Genomic DNA, 21659 nt, shown 5'->3' with positions numbered 1-21659 from the left:
ATGAACTTGCCTAAGTCTGCAGTTCACTTGATTTCTTTACTAGTACCAGGAATAGTGACAGCAGTAAAATACGGCCTCTTACCCATACATAAATACCTTCTAAGATTCGTATCAGCAGGTTAAGGGAACTTGAGAAACGAGTGCGATTTTGGGAATAGTAAGAACTTTACAAGAATTTTGACATGCAAATACAGATTGAATTCTTATAAAATCATAGAAGTTTGAAGTGGGATCCATAGAAGATCCTATACGATTCTGAAAAGATTCTTATAAGAAAATCAATAGGAAAAATGTATGTGGGTGCTACCAGCTCGTTATGAGTCGAGAGGGGATGTTACACTAATCCAGTCTAAAAATGACATGATATGATAAGGCATGAATAACACGCCTATACACAAGTGTTTCAAGGTGCGACGAGGCAAGGGAGGGGAACAGAGGGAAGACAGACTACGATCCTACTAGGCCAGGTGACGTTCAGATCGCGCAAGGGAAGGGGAGGGAGGAGAATGGGGGGGGCGAGGGGAAGAGGACAGTGCAGAACATGGGATAATAAGATAAATAAAGTAAAAGTACAGCCAGCAGGTGGCAAGTGCAAGGGTAGAGTTCAAAAGTAAAGTACAAGCTGGATTTTTATTTTGAGGACCCCACCGCAGCCAAATGATGGTGGCCAAAACCAGCTGCCATCCCCAGCAGCCAAATGGGAGAAATCCCTGCATCCAGAAGGACCAATCCACCAGCGGGAGGGGCATTAACGATGATGAAATGATAATTGGCTATTTTATCAGGCAAGGTTTCTAACCTTTTTCTGTTGAATCGTCTATCTTGCATTCCCCGAAAAATCTGCAGATGTGGAAGTTACAAGAGTTAAAGATCTTGACATCTTGTTAAATTTGGATTTTAAGATTGGAAAAAGTTAAGACGGGCAAAGATGCACCACTGCCTTAATGCAGCGGGGGGGGGGGGGAGGGGTTTGGGGGAGGGGCCTGAAACAACACCAAGTCAGATTATTCAGCTCAAGGAAATTTAACGTGGGCGTAAGGCAAACAGAAAAAATGGGTCAAGACCTTGTAAGGTTTGAAGAAAGGAATATGTGGGTGGCATTGGACTAAGATTGGCCCGAGTACGTTATTATTATTAATGTAGCATTTATATAACGCTTCGAACCCTCAGGTATCTGAGCGCGGCTTTTTATTACCCACGGTGTGTGGTGCTCATTTATCGACCTCGGACGGATGAAAGGCTGGTTTTGGCCCTGCCAGGATTCGAACCTGTGTCAGCAGGCTCTGCACAGACGTCAAAGTGAGCGCTGTACTCGCTGTGCTATTGGATCGGTATGGTTCAAAAGGGGGAAAGGCATAGCAGTTAAAAGTCTGGATAGCAGTGGCGTGTCCAGACTCTTGTCTGGCCCAAGTGAGGCACTGTCTTATGCAGAGGTGGCGTGAAGTACGAGCGCGCACACGCACACACGTCTGAATAGCATTCTTTTATAATTTGTCTCCAGTACCCAAACCTACTGTAATTACTAACATTAGTGCCTTACATTCCTGCGTTTCAAGTTGAATGATCATAGTTTAGGATAACGGGGTGGCACCTGGGGTGGCCAGTCGGATTCCACGGGTAGCAGGTGCCACCCCAGGCCACTCCCTGGAACCACCACTGCAGGATAGGAACCATCAAGTAATGCTGAAAGAACACGAACAATGGAGGCTTTAAGAAGGCCATGAGCTGGGGGGTTTGGGGGTATGAAGAAAGTGTGGTATAGGAATTGTATGCATTAGAAAACCGTTTAGCATAGTTCGTGTGTACCCTGAAAGGATGGGAGTGTTCAATATGTAAACTCAGATTACTTCCAATAGAGGAGACTTTAAAACTACAAACGTATTGGTGTACATTTTGCGCTGGTTCACCCTTAAAGGAACGTTGCCACCCGCAATCTCTTGCAGTTTCTGATGAATTCCAGCGAACAAAGATGGCTGGCAGCATTCTGGGACAGCAGCCCCTGCTGCTGAAAGGTCCGGCCCAGCACACCTAAAGAGTTAAAGCTACAACCCTCAGTCTCCGTTTTCCAAATAGTGTTTGCCTGACTTGAACAAACTCTTTTTTGCGAGAGGAAAACCATGTTTATTTTCTTAAAGAATTAATACAGGATTATATCCCTGGGGTTCAGTACCAAGCAACATTTGTAAAAAAGATTTGGCAAAGCCAACGGATGTGGCTTTTTTGGTAGAAATTGGCATAATATGCCAACTGGAAAAGTATGTGCTTTCCTGGCATAGAACAGCTCCTGGCAAATGCCCGGCCGATAACTATACACAAGCAGCACTGTTGGCTTGGATATTGCTTGGGTCTTCAGTGCAAGGAACAGTTTTAGATCAAGTGACCAAAGGCAAAATCGGTTAAGACAAGTTTATTACACCAGTAGTCACTTACAGGTAGAATTAAGCCACTCATACAACTGCTCAGAAAGAACACGAAGGCCAAAGTTTGATATTACTGTTTGAAAGAGGTAGCTCAGCGGGTTGTGTTTTGGGCAGCAGTGTGTGGGAATGACCATAGGGAATCAGCCTGACCAGGGCCATCACTTGGTGGGTAAAGTAGCAAAGCACCCACAAGCGGTGTGGCCCTCTTCACGTCATCTCCATCTTAGATGTACTTCAATGCAACAGCTCCAGTTGATAGCTGGCGCTTAAGCGCAACCTAACGCGCAAAACTAAAAATCGCGTGCCATTGGCGCTTGTCGTTTTGGGATAGAAGGACGTTTCCACTCTCTTTTTTGGCGATATCCCGTAGTAGCAACGTCACATCAGTTTTCTGTCATACCCTCCCTTACCAAATCAAATTCTGGCCTAGCACTTGTTTGGCTCGAGTCTCTGCAACTCTATGGTTTGCATCAGGTCAGAGTTTCCCCTTCCGCTCTCCGATGTCAAATCAGATAAACACGATTGACGAGCCTTCTGACCGCACAAGACTGCCCCGGTCGCATGATGTCCGCGGGAACAGCGTGTACCGAGCAGCAGCCGGGCTGCGCATTGGGGGCGCTGCGGGGATCAACGCGCCATGTTGCATCAGAAGAACAACTGTAATTACATCTCTGAAGCAGCTGGCCCCATTGCCAAATCAAACCAGCAGCCTTTTATGAAAATAGAAATGCTAGGCACCAACGAGACAGTTAAAATGACAGCGCGGCGATTAGCGCGGCCGGGACAGGAGGAACTGTCAACATGCTGAGGGATAGTCCTACAGGAGCAGCCATCTTGTTTTGAGCGTCTGTAGGTGAACATGCAGGCGGCATGCCCACCCCCACCATGCACTGCACATACACCCAGCAGGTCCATGGCCTGTGCACCCAGGGTGCTGAAAGAAAGCGTATTGAGCAAAAACTGCCTTCAAGCCAAAACAGCATTTCTGTTTAGAAAAACCAAATAGCCACACAAACACATGGGAGTTATGTTCTTATTGATGTAGTGATACAAAATGAGAGTTCATTGATGGGATCCTCCCCCACGCACATATTAGAAAGCATCTCTTTCCCCAGGATTCATCCACTTCCTTCAAGTCACACAGTGACGCATACACCCGCGTCGAACTTTCGTATGCTTCAGCGCACCACGTATACCCTTACTTCTGCGCAGTGCGCACACACCGACACCTCTGCACACATACACGCTCCCCACCTCTGCGCGCCACACTCGCACACACTCCCTGCTGCGACTGCACACACGCTTCCCTGTAATGCCGCCGGGACCCACACCAATACAGTGCTTGCCTCCCCTGTAGGTGTGCGCTATTCTGTGCACTGCATGCTCCCCAAATCAATACGGGTGTTAATCTAACCCGTAGGCCGCGTAGCCACCCATTTGTTACAATAAATAGCATTGTCGAAGTATCCCCAATCTAGTGTCACTGTGCCATTACTCGGCCTTTCCACGCAACTCATTGCCGTTCAGGAATACCTAGGGAGCGTGGCAACGAGCCGCAGTCGAGCATTTTGTGCAAACACTGCCATTTTATTTACTGAATGCATCGCAGAGTTTTTCCAAGTAACACCACAGCTCATTGGAAAGAATCCAAGCCTTCGAGTGCTGGCACCACTCCCTCGCCTGCAGATGTGCCCGAGGCGAATGGCTTGCGGTTTGGGTGGCACTTTCCGAGAACGACCACTTTCAGGGACACGTTCACGTAGCTTTTCATTGATTTTCAAGGCGCACTTTGCAGAGTATAAACAGCAACACAAGAGCTCTAGAATACGAATACTGAACTACAAAATAGGCATGCACTATTTTGTACTGTTTGCTTGCGGGTCAAAACAGTCTCGGGAGGATAGCTCGGGGGCAACGTGCTGACCTTGGAAGCAAGACGACACGGAGCAACACAGGTTCGATTGGTGGGTCAGCGCTTAGAAACCTCTGGGTATTAGGCGCGTTATAAATAACCTATCATATCATATGTGCCTGGTTGGAGCCAGCGGGAAAAGGACAAGAGAAACTATGAACAGGAATGTGCAAACAGTGGGGAATGAGCAGAGCGAGACAAGACATTACAGTTTGATACATTAGTTATGGTGCATGCTACAGATTCTCCTATGACTATAAGGGGGTCGCAGCCCCAGCATATACAAACGACAGGCCCAAAGCATAACCGGTAGGAACCAGGGAAAGGTCAATGGTAGGTTCCAAGATCACTGCAAAAAAGAAGTGGACTTGTGTAACCTCAGTGGGAGCATTGGGGATGCGTTCCACCGATGACCGACTACGACACATCAGCCAAGAGCCAGGAAGCAAGCTCGAAACTGGGAATCAGGCTTTTTGCAGATCTGAGCATCCCAGGTGCACCAATCGAGGCACGCACAGGTGAAGTAGCAGCCCAGGAGAGGAGTAACCGGCGGAAGACAGCCTGGGATATCTGGGAGACCATCAGTTACCTCAAACCTTGAATAAGATGAAAAAGTAACTAACCAATCGCTTTTGCTGTAGTTTGTGGCAGGGCGTCCCAAAGAATCCTCGAACACAAAAGTAACATTCACAGGTTTTGTAGAGTTGGGTCAAGGTTAATGGCGGTTTCCACTCTGGGACACTTTCCCGTCTCTTTGCGCTTGGCCTGGAGTTCTCCGTCGTGCACGCTCTAGATTCTTACACCTCACCAGGGGTAGAAGGCCTCACTCTTACTCCACCAGAGCGCAGAATGTTACTTTCTTTTGGGCATTGGTTTGCTGGGGAGGCGAAAGTTTACTCCTGTGCTGGATATCTGTGGTGAATCTCTCACCTGGGAGAAGAGGACTTCCAATATACTGAGGCACGGACTTCTACGAGAGATTTTTGCTTTGGACCCCATGCAGTTCCTTAGCTTCTCTAACCCCCAACCCTCATGAACCCTTTTGGGAAATCAGCATTTCATTGTAAAACAAATGGGTTAGTAATACACCTACGAAGTTGGTTCTAGTTACCCTTTTTTTAAGCATACCGAAATCTGCCCACATCTTGTGTTTCAGGCAAGACGCACACTGGCTTCCGGTGCATGACAGAATCACCCTCGAATCACCCTTGCACGCTCATGATCACCCACAAGTGCCTCTCAAACTCTGCCCCCAAATACCTGGCAGATAAAGTCAACGAACGTCAACCAACCAGACCAACAAGAGCCACGTACTCACACTGCCTGACCGTCCCTAGATTTCTTCTAAAAACAGCAGGGGAAGCACGTTTCCCAGTGTTGGCGGCCAAACAGTGGAAGGCCCTACCCCTTAGCCTCAGACTGGAGCAATCATTCTGGACCTTTAGAGCCAAAGTAAAGGGCTGGCTATTCCGTAAGAAACAATAGTGCTCAGCTACCTTACCCGTTATACACCTGCATGCTTACTCTCTCTTCTGCCTATTGTAACATTAACTGCTTGGTATTGTAACTGTCTCTCTCACCTCTCGACCCTTATGCAACCACAGTCGACCAGCACTTATTTCCTACGGTTTTTCCCATACTGCTTCTCTCTAAATTGTCTAACTATTGTAGAAGCTTCAAGCACCCAGTTACCCAAGGGTTTTTGTGCACAGTAGTTAGCAATTATCTTCATGTAAGCCAGACGCTGGTTTCCTTGTAAGGTTTTACTTCTTGTATTGCCTCTCAATAAAAGGGATATTAATAAAACAAAACTTTCTACCTTACCAATGTTGGCAACTGCTTTGCAAAGCCTGAGACATCAATCTGCATCTAACCACTAACACAAACCCAAAACGTTACCCACATGCTCCTAAACTAGCACACTCCACCCACTTCTTGTTGTCCAACACTGAATTATAGTCTTTTCCCCAACACACCAAACCCTCACCAATGCCACGCATGCTGGCATGTCTCTGGATGCTCGCTGGCATCAACCACCTAGGGGCATCACTCTGCACCACACACGGCATTCCCAGGTTCCTTGACACTGACGTTTACTCACAGCACAATCTCTTTGATCTGCTTTGCATCACAGAAAGGGAACACCGAAGCGAGACACTGCAGGCCTAGTGTAACAGACAGCGGAGTGAGACACTGCAGGCCTAGTGTAACAGACAGCGGAGTGAGACACTGCAGGCCTAGTGTAACAGACAGCGGAGTGAGACACTGCAGGCCTAGTGTAACAGACAGCGGAGTGAGACACTGAATTTGTCTTTTTGCAGTAACAAAACATACACATTTGGGATTATCTGCATTTCCAGAAGGAGTCGGGCGCAAGTTGGACGTTTCCATGTTATTTGACAAAAATAATAAAATGGCTTACTTGCCCTACGACTATGGGGTTTCCCCTACCTAATCAAACGAAGGGTGCTCGCCAGTCACAAGTCCAAAATCAAAACGTCCTCCATCCAACAAGATCTGGACCTACCACTTGGAACAAATAACTAAATAAGGCAGCCTCCCTTTAGCAACTTTGCCTCATGGTTTCCAACGTACAACAGCTCTCTTAAGTAGTATATAGTCTGTAATTCCTATTTCTACAGGGTCGATAACCATTGCTGATGAGTTTCTGTAGCTCTTGATATACGTTTAAGCTTTTGCTCTCTGGGAGCTCTTGTAACACTCGAGTCTCCCTCATACACTCCTTGTGACAGTAACCTCTTCCTTAGTACTTTGTTCCCCTTTACTTTGGGAGTTCTCTTCCTCTGTTGAGGCATTTTACACCCTTCTCCTGTGTTAACCCACCTCCTGGTGCCTTTTCTCTGGATTATGTTTCAAATGTCCTTGGTTTTCATCACAACGGTTTGGGCTTAACTCAATTTCGCTACCACAGTCTTTCATCAAAGAATGCCAGTAATCACCATAAATTGTGTTATGCAACATTCTTGCTTTCTTCCCATACAGGGCTTCCCATTCTCTTCGCCTCTCAGCCTCAATGTTGATATTTCTTTTGTAAAGTTCATGCAGAGTCCGTGGCCTCCCCCTTATTAGAACCACCCTGGTACCTTCCATCTTCGTGGACTCGGCGCTGACACATCTGCTTGGTCTGCTTTTCGTCTCCGGCTTCTCGCTTCTCTCCCAGGCTATAACTGCTCGTTACATTAAGTCACAGTGATCAGCACACACTTGCCGATGGGAGGTTTCGGTCCTCCACCTAGTACGGTTCTCGGCATCAGGCAGGTTCCCGGCCCACCGCGATTCTCTCGTAGTCACGCCACCCTTCGGGAAGGTCTCCTGAACCATCTCTGCACAGCAGTCCCTCCGCTGTCTGTTACACCAGGCCTGCAGTGTCTCGCTTCGGTGTTCCCTTTCGCACAGGTTGCCGCTGGCTCCATGGCTCAATCTTGCTTCACCTCTCCAATGCGTGCGTACGTCAGAGGGCTTCCCCTGCATATGCTTTTCTCTCCACCTCCATGATTCGCTCATTCGTTATACAGGTTCTTTTGCATTTCAAGCAATGTTACGTTTCTCTTCAGGTGCCGTATTCTGCCAGTGTTACCTGAAGCCAATAGAAGGTAAACAATGTTCTTGTTGATGAAAGGTGATCCCATATATGCAGACAGTTTTGCTGGTGTAGGGAGATCCTTGTGGGAATGGGAGTCCTTGCCCCCTAGAGGGGAGCCACTCCCAGTGAGGTCCCACTTGCCCAGACCCCTAGTAAGGATCTTGCTGAGCGGGTTCACCCCCTTAGCCTCAAAGGGGGTGGCTCCGCCCTGTGGAGAAGGGACGAACACCCTAGATTTGTCACAAGAATCAGAGAGTGCCAATGTGATACTGGCGAGATGACCCTGCATGCTTGCCGTTGTCGTGTGGCCAGAATGCAGGACCTACACAGCAGAGAACACTGGAGTGCTATGACAGATACCACACAGTGTGATGGTATGGACCGGCTTGCCTTGTGCAGACATGTCCCCTTTATTCTACTGTCATATGTGACCCTTTTGTGAGTACCGACTGTGGGGGAAGTTTGGAATTGAACATTTTATGTACTCCCCTTGCACATTCCTGCATTATAATATTGAGTAGACGTGCACACTTCCATGTTTAAACACTGTTTCTTGCTTGTGGGAGGTAAGGCTTTAGGCTTTCCCAAGCATGGTTTTGTGATGACGGCTCTTCACCTTGAGTAGCTATGTTCGTTTTCACATCTCTCGCTTCTGACTGGTTTCCCTTTTGGCATATGTAAACCTGTTTTAAGCTCCTGTTTTTTTTTTTTAGGAAAAGCAGCATTAGTAGACGGAAGTAATTATGTCGCTGCCTCAGAGCGTTTGTGAATCTGAGTATATTCACTAAATGGATCACGTTATGCTGTACTCCCTTATAACACTGTTGAACATGTAAGAACGCATCTGGTATCAAAGATGTGCATACTGGGGCTTTGTTCCTTGCTTGCAACATTGTTTCAGTACAATTCAGGACCACCCCTTCCATTGAAATGCATCTGTTCTGTTGGGAATAAGAACAGTGCTCAGACGGAGCAGGGGTTCTGACTTGTGCTCATACTGTTGTGGTTTTGTTCTGTTATTGCTTTTACTAATACATCGTTCACCAATCCAACTGAATAATCAGTGGTTATTTTTCCACGACATGTTTTGTGCCTAAGGTGTTAGATTCCCGGTGATCTGCGGCCAGGTCAAAGGACCGCCGAAGACACTTCCCGGTGATCCCCATGGGCCCAGGAAAGATGATTTCGTCAGAGGGGAGAGCTGGCCGGAGTGCCTGGAGACTCGAGGAGGGAACAAAGAGCAGGTGCGGAAGAAAGAGCGAACTGAAAACTTGTGGGTTGGTGCACACAGGTCATTGTGTCAGTGTATGGTTATGTGTTGTAAAGTGTTGTTTGAAACAGGCTGGGGCAAATGTTTGTCTCTGAAATCTGTTGTGATTATCCAAGAATGCAGGAGAGAAAGTACTCTTCTTATTCAGATTAACAGTTCTATAGGCAAAGTAAAAGCAGCTGACCACTGCAGTTTAAAAGCAGTGCATGCATGCTACCTACTGATTTCAAAAAACATAAGACCGCTGTGCCAGTCAGGGTAGTGTAGTATGGATTAGGAACTAGGGTGAATGGGTTCTGTAAGAGTGTGAGGAAAATATTTTGGATGAGAGCTGCATGACTGCCAGGTTGTCGTGGAGACAAGTCAGCCAGTGTTGATCTATCTGATGTATCTTTGTTGAATGCGGACCAGATTCTGTTTGTTGACGGATCGTGTATCCATGTCCCAGAAACCCAGGAATTGGTCTTAGTATTCTGTATATACTCCCATGAATATCGATTATTTATGGCAAAATCAGCACAGGTTGCCAAACTCGCTGCTCTCACCTGTGATTGTGCTCTGGCCTGAGATAGATCGGCTACAATCTATACAGACTCAAGTACGCCAACAGGGTGGTCCACGACTTTGGTGTTTTTCGGAAGCAGCATGCATATTTAACATCCACGTGCACCCGAATATATAATGCAAAATATGTATCCGCTTTAGTGAATGCATTGTTACTTCCTGGTGCCTTAGCCATATTAAATGTAAGGGACGGGATCCCTCCCAGCCATTCAGAGCCTTATGAAATACATTAGCAGATGGTGCAGCTCGCTCAGTGGCCATAAATATGCCCCTGGTTCCTAAAGAATTTCTTGTTTATATTGCAGTTCACATCACCAATCACTTGCCTTTCCGGGTTGGCAATCCTTTAAGAACAAGCGCCAGAAGCTAAAAAGATGACCTGGACTCAATAGTAGACTCCCTGTGTCATTCCCCAGATGGCTGCCTGGTGGCACATAAGGTACTTCTCCCCTACCTGGTCCATGAAGGTCACGGCTTAGCTCATTCAGGTAAAAATGCTATCATGACTTTATTACGTCAAGATTGGATGGCTCCTTGTTTAGCCTGTATGGCTGAAGAGTTAGTGTGAAAGTTGAGTTCCATGTTTAACACATAATTTTGGGAGAGTGGTGCCCAGGAGGATGGCTGCACGTCCTGTACCAGAAGGTCCATTTTTGCATGTGCACTTTATACAGCTTGCTGCCTGTATTAACTATGTTTACTGTTCGGTCCTTGTTGATGTTTTCTCTGGGTGGGTGGAGGCCTATCCATGTAGAAAAGCAGATGCGGTCACAGTGGCTAACAAGTCAACAGAGCTTATACCCCAGATTGGATTGCCCCTCAGTATAAACGGCGACCGAGGTACCCATTTTACTGGTCAAGTTATTAGGGAAGTATGCAAAGCTTTAGGAATAACTCAACCGTTCCATTCCACATATAACCTGGCCTAAAGCACACAAGTAGAATACCAGAATTGTGACCTTAATTTAAGGCTGTCCAAAGTGTGTAAAGAGGGTTGAAATGGTCCCTAGCCTTGCCTCTGGTTCTGTTTGGCATGCACAACAATCCCCAGCCATGAAATCCTCACATGCAAATGGGAACTGCACCCCAGGAGCTACTCCACCTTCCTTTAGAGGATGACATAAGGCTCCAATATTGTTGCATGTTCAATACCACTGTTCAATCTTTCCATGCTCCGGTCCACGATGCCTTGCCTGAACTGACTACTGAACCCTGCCACCCTTTGCAGCCAGGACACTGGGTCCTGGTGAAGGTCCACCCGTGGAAATCTGTGCTCCAGCCAAGGTGGTGTGGCCCATTCCAGGTTCTTCAAACCACAAACTCAGCAGAAAGGTGTTCGGAAATCCCGGCCTGGACCCATGCAATGCATTGCTGCAAAGTCGCCACTCCAGCCGCCGACAACACCTCTGCAATGACCGATCTTCCTTGGCTTGGCTCTTACTCCACCGCGACCATTGACTTCACCCCCAGTGACGCCCCTGATCATTTGCCGATGTCCGATTCTTCCAGTGTTGCTGGAACGGAAGGGCCAGTACCAGAAGGTGAGGGCACAGCACTCAATCAGTCAATATGCTCACATGCTGAACTTTGATTAACAGATTCTGAATCCCTTCCACACCGCGAGGTCCCTGTGGGAGCCAAGGCTCCTTCATCAAGTGGTTGACGTCCATAAAAAATAACTCCAATTCAGACTTTACTGCTGGTGTACCATCTTCAGTGTCTGACCCCTCTGGCCATCCCAATGTGACCACCAAAAGGTACGCTTTGCGATCCCAAGGAAATGTTCTGAATTATTGACTCTTAGGAACAAAGTAGCAAATGGCCAAGTCATTCGCCCCTGGATTTGTCCCCTCAATGACGATGAATCCCTCTGAGGTGGCAGGGCACCGACAGAAAGTAGATGCTGCTACTGTTGATTCACCAATATCTGCAAGTTATGCCGCCTCCTGGTATCATCTGTTGGTCATTCTTTTTCTTAAAATGACCCTTTATATACATGTGACTCTGGTACCCTATTGTAGTTTGGACTTTTAGGTGGAACTTTAAATCAAACTGTGGTCCACGGATTTCATTGCTCAGTAATTGATTCCTGGTGCTTCGTGGCATGCAAAATGCATTACAAGCTACACCCTGAGCAGGGTAGTCCTTGAAAGAATAAGTTTACCTGAATTGAATGGACATACTACCACTGAGCAGCACCTGCAGAGGTCCAACGTATTGCTCTATTGCAATGGATCAATAGAACTGGATATTAAATGACTAGAGAATTACGCTATCAGATTAGAATCATTGAAAGTGCCTTAGAGTAACAGTTGCGAAAAACCTAAGGGTCGAAACACGTGTGGACTACAAACTTTAAGGGCACAATCATTGTAATGTGAATGGCAAGTAGCTGGCTATCACAAGAGCTACTTCTTATACTGAATTGTTTACCATCATTAAATATGGGGAATACAAATCCAAGTCAATCAATGGTATAGCACAATCATTACAATTGAATTTCTTCATGTTCAATTCTCAGAATCGTTGTAGGGTAACACCTATATCAACTGGGGTTGGAGCTGAGAGTTTTCTAATTGCATAGAGGGTACCCAAGTGCACGTGTACTTCACTGAGCCTATAAACTTTGAACTGGAAGTTTTGGACTGGTGAACCTGTTTTGTTTGTGTCCCTCACATCAGCTGCCTTGATTAACTAAATTTAACTTTGTCTTCAAGCCATGAACTTTCGTGCTAGTGATACGACCAGATTCCTGAACTTGGACATTCAAGGATTGCACCTAGTGTACACGATGTCCGGATACATTTCTGTAATCGTAGTGATTGTCACAATATTCATACAATGCTCTACCGCAACCGTCGCTTTTAACACCACCCGTCATGAAAATGCAGTCCCTCTGCACAGCCCTGGATTCACAGTGAAAACCCTTGCTTGCATCTCTCTTGGCAGTATGCCTGCATTTTTTATTTGACCGACTGTCTGTGCCCATTTGCCACATGGCGTATCCTCCAAGTTTCCTATTGCACCCAACCCCTTTCAGTGGAGGGATGTATGTTTTGATATCAAGTTTGTTACCAAGTCCCAAGACCCAGGGCCATGTATGCATGCTCACTCCCACTGGAGCTTTACGGGTCCTCTGAATTTTCCCACCCCAAACCAAGTATGACTAAGCCAGCTGCAATCCAACTTTCCTCCCCAGCAATTAATCTTATATGCTATACCGACCTAGGTCTTCTGTTCATGGGAAATAGCAAATGTCATTATCTGTCCCTGGATTGTACTGTAGTTACCATTAATGTCACTTTTGCATTTAATCGCAATAATTTTCCCAGTCCGGATATGCTACATATTCCGGAATTTACTTCATCTGTGGACACAAGGCTTATCCCTGGCTATCATTAATTGGGGAGTGGGGGGGTGTTACAATGGGTATATTCTGCCCGCAATACATCATACTCATACAGTTGCTAAGCTACTGCTGTATTTAGCAGTGGCCATATCCGCCGGCAGGCGGAAACGCCGGCGGCCGCCTACGAAGGCCCGTACTAAGGCCCCTGTTTGCCCCCAGTGAGCCCAGTCTGCGCACTACCAGCTACCTGAGGAGAGGGCAGGAGCCCCTCCTCCTCCTCGCATCAGAAGTCGGAGCGGGGATCGAGGCACGCGGACGCACGGCCTCCAGTCCATCTCATCCCTTCACACGATTCCTTCGCCCTGGTAAGGCCCTTGCCCTTATCCACCTTGGCCTACGCAAAGCACCTTTGCTGCACTCTCCACAGAGCGGGGGAGCGCATAAATTGCCCGCCTGACCATCTTTGCCTGACCCTGCGATGCCGGGCGCGACGCGGCACCATAACGAGGCTGGCGCCTCGTTGCTAAGCTACTGCTGTATTTAGCAGTGGCCATATCCGCCGGCAGGCGGAAACGCCGGCGGCCGCCTACGAAGGCCCGTACTAAGGCCCCTGTTTGCCCCCTGTTCGCGCAATGGAGCATCAAGGAGCAGAAGAAGCCCCCTGCGCCTACTATCGCCACCTCTACCCTCCTACCCATGAGCTCGGCAATGCAACATATCCCTAGTAAGACTTTGCATAAGGTTGTGCCTTATGGTCGCCTACAGACCACATTGATTAGTGTGTTGTGCCTTATGGTCGCCTACAGACCACATTGATTAGTGTGTTGTGCCTTATGGTCGCCTACAGACCACATTGATTAGTGTGTTGTGCCTTATGGTCGCCTACAGACCACATTGATTAGTGTGTTGTGCCTTATGGTCGCCTACAGACCACATTGATTAGTGTGTTGTGCCTCTGGTCACTAACTAACCACACCTGCTACCCTGTGTACTAGCAACACCCACATCATGTATTGGTGCTTATCAACCCTCCTCCACTTACTGTATACATACAGCAGATATTGGACTAGCCAACCCAACCCTCATCCAAACCAAGACTCCTACACTAGCACATTTATGGGAACTACCACCCCTTCCTTGTGGCTCAGCACCATGACACCTGCGAATCCGTACCTGGATGATCCAGCACTTTGGATACGCCACTTCACTACTAGACCAACACCTAACCAACCTTGTACAACTGCTATGAGAAACACCAGATTGAACTCAAGAACCAGCCCACCCTCCTCTCCTGTCTCTCGCCAGCCCTTCAGGCATACCTGCCATGATATCATCAACACCTACCCCTGCACAATTCTCAGTAGAAACTTGAGGCTTGGTTCTCGCTTGCGCCTCGTATCACAGTACCCACTCGCTGCAACAATTAATACAGCCACTGGCACTAGCTACCACGATTCGCGCCCCACCACACCTCTAGCCTACAATCCCTCTAAGGACAGCATACAGGCTCACCACGCTACCTCAGTTGCTACTACCCAACCTAGCCTACCTTGTGCCTTATCAATCAGGAACCACAAATTAGCATCTAGATGCACACATTGGTCTTACCACACTACCAGCCCTGCATCAGGCAACACTTGCAGTTCCAGCCCTCACAAACCACAACACCTTTTTACTCCTACCTCGAATACTCAACAAGACAACGTTACCACGGTCCCTAAGCTCAAAGGTGCTCTTATAAACGCACGTTCTATCCAAGCTCACGCCCTTGATATTGCTGATCTCATTGTCTCAGACAACCTGGACCTACTTGCAGTCACGGAAACTTGGCTGCACGCAGCCTCTGGACCCTCTCTGACACTCGCTATCCCTGACAACTACACCATAATCAGGTGCGACAGAGATACCAACCAAACTAAGGGCGGCGGCTTAGCCGTCATATTCAAGAATACGCTTAACATCAGAATTGCGGACAGCCTTCAGTTACACTCAGCTGAATCGCTTTCTCTCAAACTATCTATCTCGCCCAATCACACAGCCACTGTTCACCTAATTTACAGGCCTCCTGGACCCACATCTACCTTCGTTGAAGATATCTCCTCTATTCTAGCATCCAGTGCGAAGCCTAGTTCCCAAATCATCATCCTGGGTGACTTCAACCTGGGTTACTTGGACAAGAATGACACCAAAGCCTCAGATCTTGCAAATGTCCTGACTGATTTCGGCTTCACACAACATGTCACAGAGCCCACCCACATCAAAGGTCGTACTCTTGACTGGATTGCCGACATGAACTGTGCCCTTAATGATATTACTGTTTCCCCCTGCGCTTGGTCTGACCACCATCTTATTTCGTTCTCTATTAACACTAGCCCTCCTGAGGACACACAAAACCTCGCACCGCCCACGCGCACACGGAATAAAAAAAGACATCACTGTTGAGAAACTCTTACCACTCATCCTCCCATTATTGCACGCAGCTTCAGAGTCCTGCACTGACCCCACAGCATTAGTAGACACTTATAATCGTGTTATGCTAAAAGCCCTTAATACTATCGCCCCTATCAAACTGCGTAAACAAAAACCACGGACCCACTTGAACTCTTGGTTCACTCCGCAACTACGTGACCTACGCAAAGAAAAAAGAAAAGCAGAGGCCTCATGGAAAAGTATCCCCTCCCTGGCCAACAAAAATAATCTTACGCTAGCCACCCTGGCCTATAAAGAAGCCATCCTTGCTGCCAAAAAGGAAGCTTATAATAAAAGAATCACCCAAGCCCGCTCTAACACTAAGGAACTGTTTAAGATACTTAAGGAACTGGAGTCCCCTATCGCTCCTCTCAATAAGTGTACCCCTGACACTGATTGGTGTACAAACATCCAAAATGCTTTACTAGACAAAATCACCACTCTCCAAACTAAAATCAAAGCAAAAAAAAAACTACCTCTCAAGTTCAACGAGCACCACCCTGAATTATAAAATACAAGCACTCAATCACAACTTCAAACCATTCAGCTTCTCTCCCCTCTCCATCAAGGAAGTAGAAATCATTATATCTAAACTAAAACCTTCCAATTGCCAAGGTGATGCATGCCCCGCTGTCATCATTAAGGAAGCCGCACCCAAGCTCGCCCCATTTATTACCTCCTTCATAAATGCCTCCTTTGAATCAAGCACCGTACCTGACAACCTTAAGGATGCCTGGGTCATACCATTAATTAAAAAAGCCAATCTTGACCCCAGCAACCCTTCAAACTACAGGCCCATCACCACTGTGCCTTTCCTGCTTAAAATCCTTGACCGCGCAGCCTATCTCCAAATCCAGGAGTATCTCGAACGCAACAATCTACTAGGGCTGAGACAATCTGGTTTCCGTCCCAGGCATGGCACTGAGACAGCTTTACTGGACCTGAAAACCCAAATCGAGGACCTGAAAGACAAGGGCAAATTGGCACTCCTGCTCCTCCTTGATCTCTCAGCTGCCTTCGACCTGGTTGACCACCAAATTCTCTGTCATCATCTCAAAATCGCCGCCCACTTCTCGGAAGCAGCCACTTCTTGGATCAGTTCATTCCTTGCCAACAGAACCATGAGGGTCTTCTCTCCACTAGAAGCGGCTGACCCCTCCCACGTCCCTTGTGGAGTCCCACAAGGATCCTGTGTATCTCCCACCCTTTACAATGTGTTTACTAAACCACTCTTTGATATCCTTGATTATCTGGGTGTCTCCTACACTAATTATGCGGATGACACCCAGATACTCATCCCTATCACTGGTGATTTTGTAACCGATTCAAAATCTCTTAATACGGTCTACTCCGTCATCCAGGCCTGGATGGCCAATCATGGGCTCTGCCTTAACGACGAAAAAACAGAGTTAATCATCCTGGGCTCCCAAACTAAACTCGCGAAACTTGACGCCAACTACAATTCCTTCACTATTGACGGGATTGACATCAAAGTGGCCAATGTCACCAAAACTCTAGGAATCTACCTTGATTCTACCCTGTCCCTCACACGACAAACCAATGCAGTTGTCTCTGCATCGTCCTACACCTGCAAATTGATTACAGCCTGCAGGCCATTCCTGACTCCAGACAATTGTCTGACCCTCGCGAGAACCCTCATCTTATCCAAAATAGACTATTGCAATGCCCTATACCTTGGGACGAGCCAAAGAAATCTGGACAAACTACAGGTCACACAAAACAACGCCATTAGGGCAGCATTCAACATACCTAGACGGAATCATATAGCCACTATCAGACGCAACATCCAGTGGTCACCTATCTTGCACCGTATATCACTCAAATCACTTGTGCTCACACACAAGGCACAGAACAATGCAGCTCCAGCCTACTTAATATCACGTTTCTCGCATCACACAGCCACCAGACCCTTGAGAGCTGCCCAGGCGCACACTTTGGACATCCCCAGCTTCAAATTACGCTCGGCAGGAGGGTCAAGTTTTCCGGTCCTTGCTGCCAAGCTCTGGAACTCACTCCCCAATGCACTAAGGAACATTCCGCTTTGCCACGTATTCAAAACCAAAGCTAAACTTTGGTTACGGGAACAAGACATCCTGTAAATTTGTAACTGCTCACAGCGCGTACCCTTCTACTGTAACCTTGGGTACTGCTACTTTGTTGTTATTATCTATGTCATTTTCACCCGTTATGTTATACTGTATCATTGTCATTTTCACCGTTCATGTTATACTGTATCACTACCTATGTAACTGTTAACCTCTTCTCCTGGAACCTGGAACTTCTCCTCTGCAACTTGTAACTGCCTACTAAACATGCGCCCGCAAGCCTCCGGGCAAGGTGCGCAATACAAATAAATAAATACAAATACAAATACTCCTACTTTTCCCACTCTGCCCCACCTCAGGAGAAGCACCGCCTGGGAAAACTTTGCTGAAGGGTGGGATACCTTATACTAGCCCTAGGGATTAAGATAAATAGAGATAGTCTGACCCAATGGTCACAGTTGGTAGAGGATATTGCAAATGCATCTTCCTTCACTCCATTATCCCAAGAACAAGTAGCCATCCGAACCATGGTGCTTCAGAATCATATGGCTCTAGACATTGTTCTGGCATCACAAGAAGACGCCTGTGCAATCGTGAAGAGTGAGTGCTGTACTTTCATACCAAGTAACTGAAGCAAAGTTTCCTGCAGCATCACCCACGTTCGTCACACTGCAAGCCTCCTTCACACCAGTCCGGAGGCTTCTTGGACCTTTGCATCTTGGATCGAAGGTCTATTGGGACCTCTGGGTGTGTATTGGTCAGATCTTACTCTTAGCACTTGTCATAATTCTTAGTCTGTCCTTTCTGTCCATGGTTTGTGTTTCTTTTACAGGCTTTGCAATGCCTGTTCTGAAGTCTCTCAAATAGCCCAAGTGCTTTACTGTCATGCTACTGAAGAAATAATATGCTAGGACAGCGGTATTCAAACTGTGGGGCACGACCCCCCCCCCCAGGGGTCCGTGGGTGCATCCCTGGGGGCCCTGAGAGCTCAGCATGAAATTCTTTTTTTAAAAAATGTATTTTTTTTTTTTTTTTTTAGATTGGAAGAAATGGGCAGGGGTGGCTCACATGGTCGGCCTGAAGCATGAAACTGTGTCAGGCAACAATGAAAAAGTGGCCCACAGTTGTAAATGGATATTGATTCCTTTAGTCACAGACTGGGTATCATTACAACTATGGCGGTACGGTAACAACGGTGCTGGTAAACTACCGGCACCGTTGCTACCGTACCGCCATAGTAAGAGTTGTGCTCGCGGGTGCCTGACAGCCCACCAGGTCTGACCTGGCAGGCCCTGCGGCACCCACAAGCACAACTCCTCAGATGCACCGTACGGTGCCGGTGCATCCAAGCTCCCCATTCCCATTGAGCTCTAGGTTTTAGAAGAAGACCACTCTGCTGGGAATTAGTAGAGACCAAGGGATTAAAACAAAGCTCACTCTGCTGGGGCTCAATGGGAATGGGGATCTACCGGTACAGACACCCGCAAAAGGGCAATTATCAGGTCCACCTAACTCGGCATGACCCGGTAATTGCCCATTCGCGGGTGCCGGACATGGATGCAACTCTGGCGGCAGCCGTACTGGTTTTACCGGAACAGCTACCGCCAGGGTTGTAATGAGGCCCACTGTTTCAATAGTACCCAAGGGGGTGCTTTGTGTTAAAATGTAAGTAAATTGTGATATATTCAGCAACAATGGTCAAAATTACTAACTGCATAGTTAAGTAACTCATCAAACTGGGCCACATTGGCCAAAATGGTGGCCCATTTTGACTGGACCACACTAGCGTTTTACATTTTTGGTACAGGCATTGCCGTATAGGCCAGTCCAAGCTTGGCGGCACATCCATAATGGCGAGGGGGCGCCCACCCAGTGGCCCCTCATCCATTATGGAGGAGCTAAGGAGCCAGCCCAGTGAAACAGTGAGCACTCCCTCAGCTGCTTTTTCCAGCTGATGGAGTGCTCCTGGGCTGGCTGAACTGCCAAAGGGAAACACTGTTTCCCTTTGACAGTTCAGTTTAGTTCCCCAGCCGCACATGCTCACTGAGCCATGCAAGCGCTGGGGCGTTTTGCTTTGCCAGCATTGCATAGCTCATTGGAAATGCTGGCTGGGGCACAGCATGTCTGTATGTCCGAGGGGGAGCTCCTGTGCCTCCTCGCACATTCGGACAGAGCAGCCTGGAGCAGAGCGTTTCAGCACCCACACGCAGGCCAATGCAGAAGGTACGTTTATGTTCATTGTTTTTATTTAAACATGTGTATGGATGCGTGTATGCTTATGTTATGAGTGAGTGTATGGTGATGGATGCTCGTGTGAATGATAGCGATTGCTGTATGAATGTGCAGCACCTTGCATACACACATAATCATGTTGATTGCATTAGGCCCAGTGGGGCCCAGGGGACAGGGATGGTATCTTTTTACTGGACATCTATCATAGATGTCCAGTAAAAAAAATGTCATGCCTGCCCCCTGGACCCCACAGCACCAATTGCAAACTGTTTGGCTATTTACCAATTTCTTTATTAAAGGTATGCTCTACAATGCAACATTTTAACCCATTATTTAAAAGAAATTCACAGGGGGGAAACCCCCACCTAAGTCCCCTTTATTGGTTCGGGCTCCCTCACTATGCTCGGTCGCTATGACATTTGTGGGGGAAAGAGTTATGCCCCTCCACTTAATAAAAACACCAGCCGCCACTGGCACTGTGTTGGGAACCGGATGGGGGGCCCAGGGACTATGGTGGGAGCACAATGGGCGGGAACCATGGGATAGTGGTGGGAGCAGAGTGGGGAGAGCCCAGAGTGTGTGATGAGGTGGGAAGAGACCAGGGACTGGGTAGGAGTGGGATGAGGGAGCCCAGCGAGTGTGATGGGAGCAGGTGAAGGCGCTCAATATAAACTGTCCATTTGGCATTTCTGGGGGGTCCCGACCTGCCCAAATTTCGCTCAGGGGGGCCCCTGCCAAGGAAGTTTGAAGACCACCGTGCTAGGACATGCTTGGATTTGAGGTTTGCTCCCCTAGATGTATGTAATGAGAATAGGAGGGGACTGTGGGGTAAAGTTTGGAATTTAAAACGTTAGGCTCCCATTTTCTTAGGAAAAGCAGCATTAGTAGATGCAAGTTAACACTCTAAGCGTTTTGCCCGACTCCGAGCATGTGAGAGTCTCTGACCTATATTCATCTTCACTAAATGTATCGTGCTATGCGGTCTTCCCTGATAACACTAACATGTAAGTATGCAGCTGGTACCAAAGACATGCATAGTGGGGCTTGGTTCCCTGCTTGTAACATTGTTTCAGGAGGATTCCTTGAACTGCCTGGCCCATCCTTCCAATGAAAGGCATTTGTTTCTTTTGGAATAAGAAAGCGGTGCTTGGAGGAAGGGAGGTTCCGATTTGGACCCAAGTGTCATACTGTCATTGGTTTGTTCCATTATTGCTTTTACGCATACATTGTTCACCAATTCACCAGAAAAGTTTTTCCTCGACACCACACAAGTGACAATGGCTGCTTCACGCAGGAAGCATCCCATGGCACAACACCTGCCTAGGAGACTCCCTGTTGTGTGTTGGTCTAGTGTTTAACTTTACGTGAGCTTCATGACTGTGTCATGACGCTCCTCTAATAAAAAGGGCTCTGCTGGCACGCGGACGGCAGTGCAGCAGAACCCCAGGAAGCGGCAACTTGTGTGTTTGTGGGGGGGGGGGGGCCTTGCCACGTGTCCGTGGCCTAGGCAGCCGTTTGGCCTGGGTGCCCCCATGCCATGGCGGCCCCTTGCTGGGTGCCCCCAGCTGTTACTGGAGCCAGGGAGCCGGCTCAAGCAGGGTGATCCCTGTACCGCATGCGCTGCATGCTCGCAGCTCCCCGATTCGGGATCGGGTGGGACCCGATTCCCCTTTGTGGCCCGCCCCGGTGGCCCGAGGCGGGCCCACCACACTCCCTGCAGAAAGTATAATGGAAGAAAAAATAAATCCCCAGTTGCTTTGTTACACAGAGGAC

General features: G+C 47.8%; 1 protein-coding gene and 1 long non-coding RNA gene across 2 annotated transcripts in view; one reads left to right on the top strand and one right to left on the bottom strand.

Annotated features, from left to right (window-relative positions):
- NIBAN1 (niban apoptosis regulator 1) overlaps positions 1–21659 on the bottom strand; it is a 491461-nt gene that overhangs the window by 424327 nt on the left and 45475 nt on the right. The gene's annotated exons all lie outside the window — the stretch shown is intronic.
- Positions 9044–21659, top strand: part of LOC138521725 (uncharacterized) — a 45691-nt gene continuing 33075 nt past the window's right edge. Inside the window, exons 1-2 of the long non-coding RNA XR_011283103.1 lie at positions 9044–9180; positions 10076–10258. This is a non-coding gene — a long non-coding RNA (uncharacterized lncRNA). The remainder of the gene's footprint in view (positions 9181–10075; positions 10259–21659) is intronic.

The sequence above is a fragment of the Ambystoma mexicanum genome, chromosome 1q, assembly GCF_040938575.1.
Source record: "Ambystoma mexicanum isolate Mex_15411 chromosome 1q, UKY_AmexF1_1, whole genome shotgun sequence".
Classification (NCBI taxonomy): domain Eukaryota; kingdom Metazoa; phylum Chordata; class Amphibia; order Caudata; family Ambystomatidae; genus Ambystoma; species Ambystoma mexicanum.
This window is presented reverse-complemented; position numbering and strand designations above follow the sequence as displayed.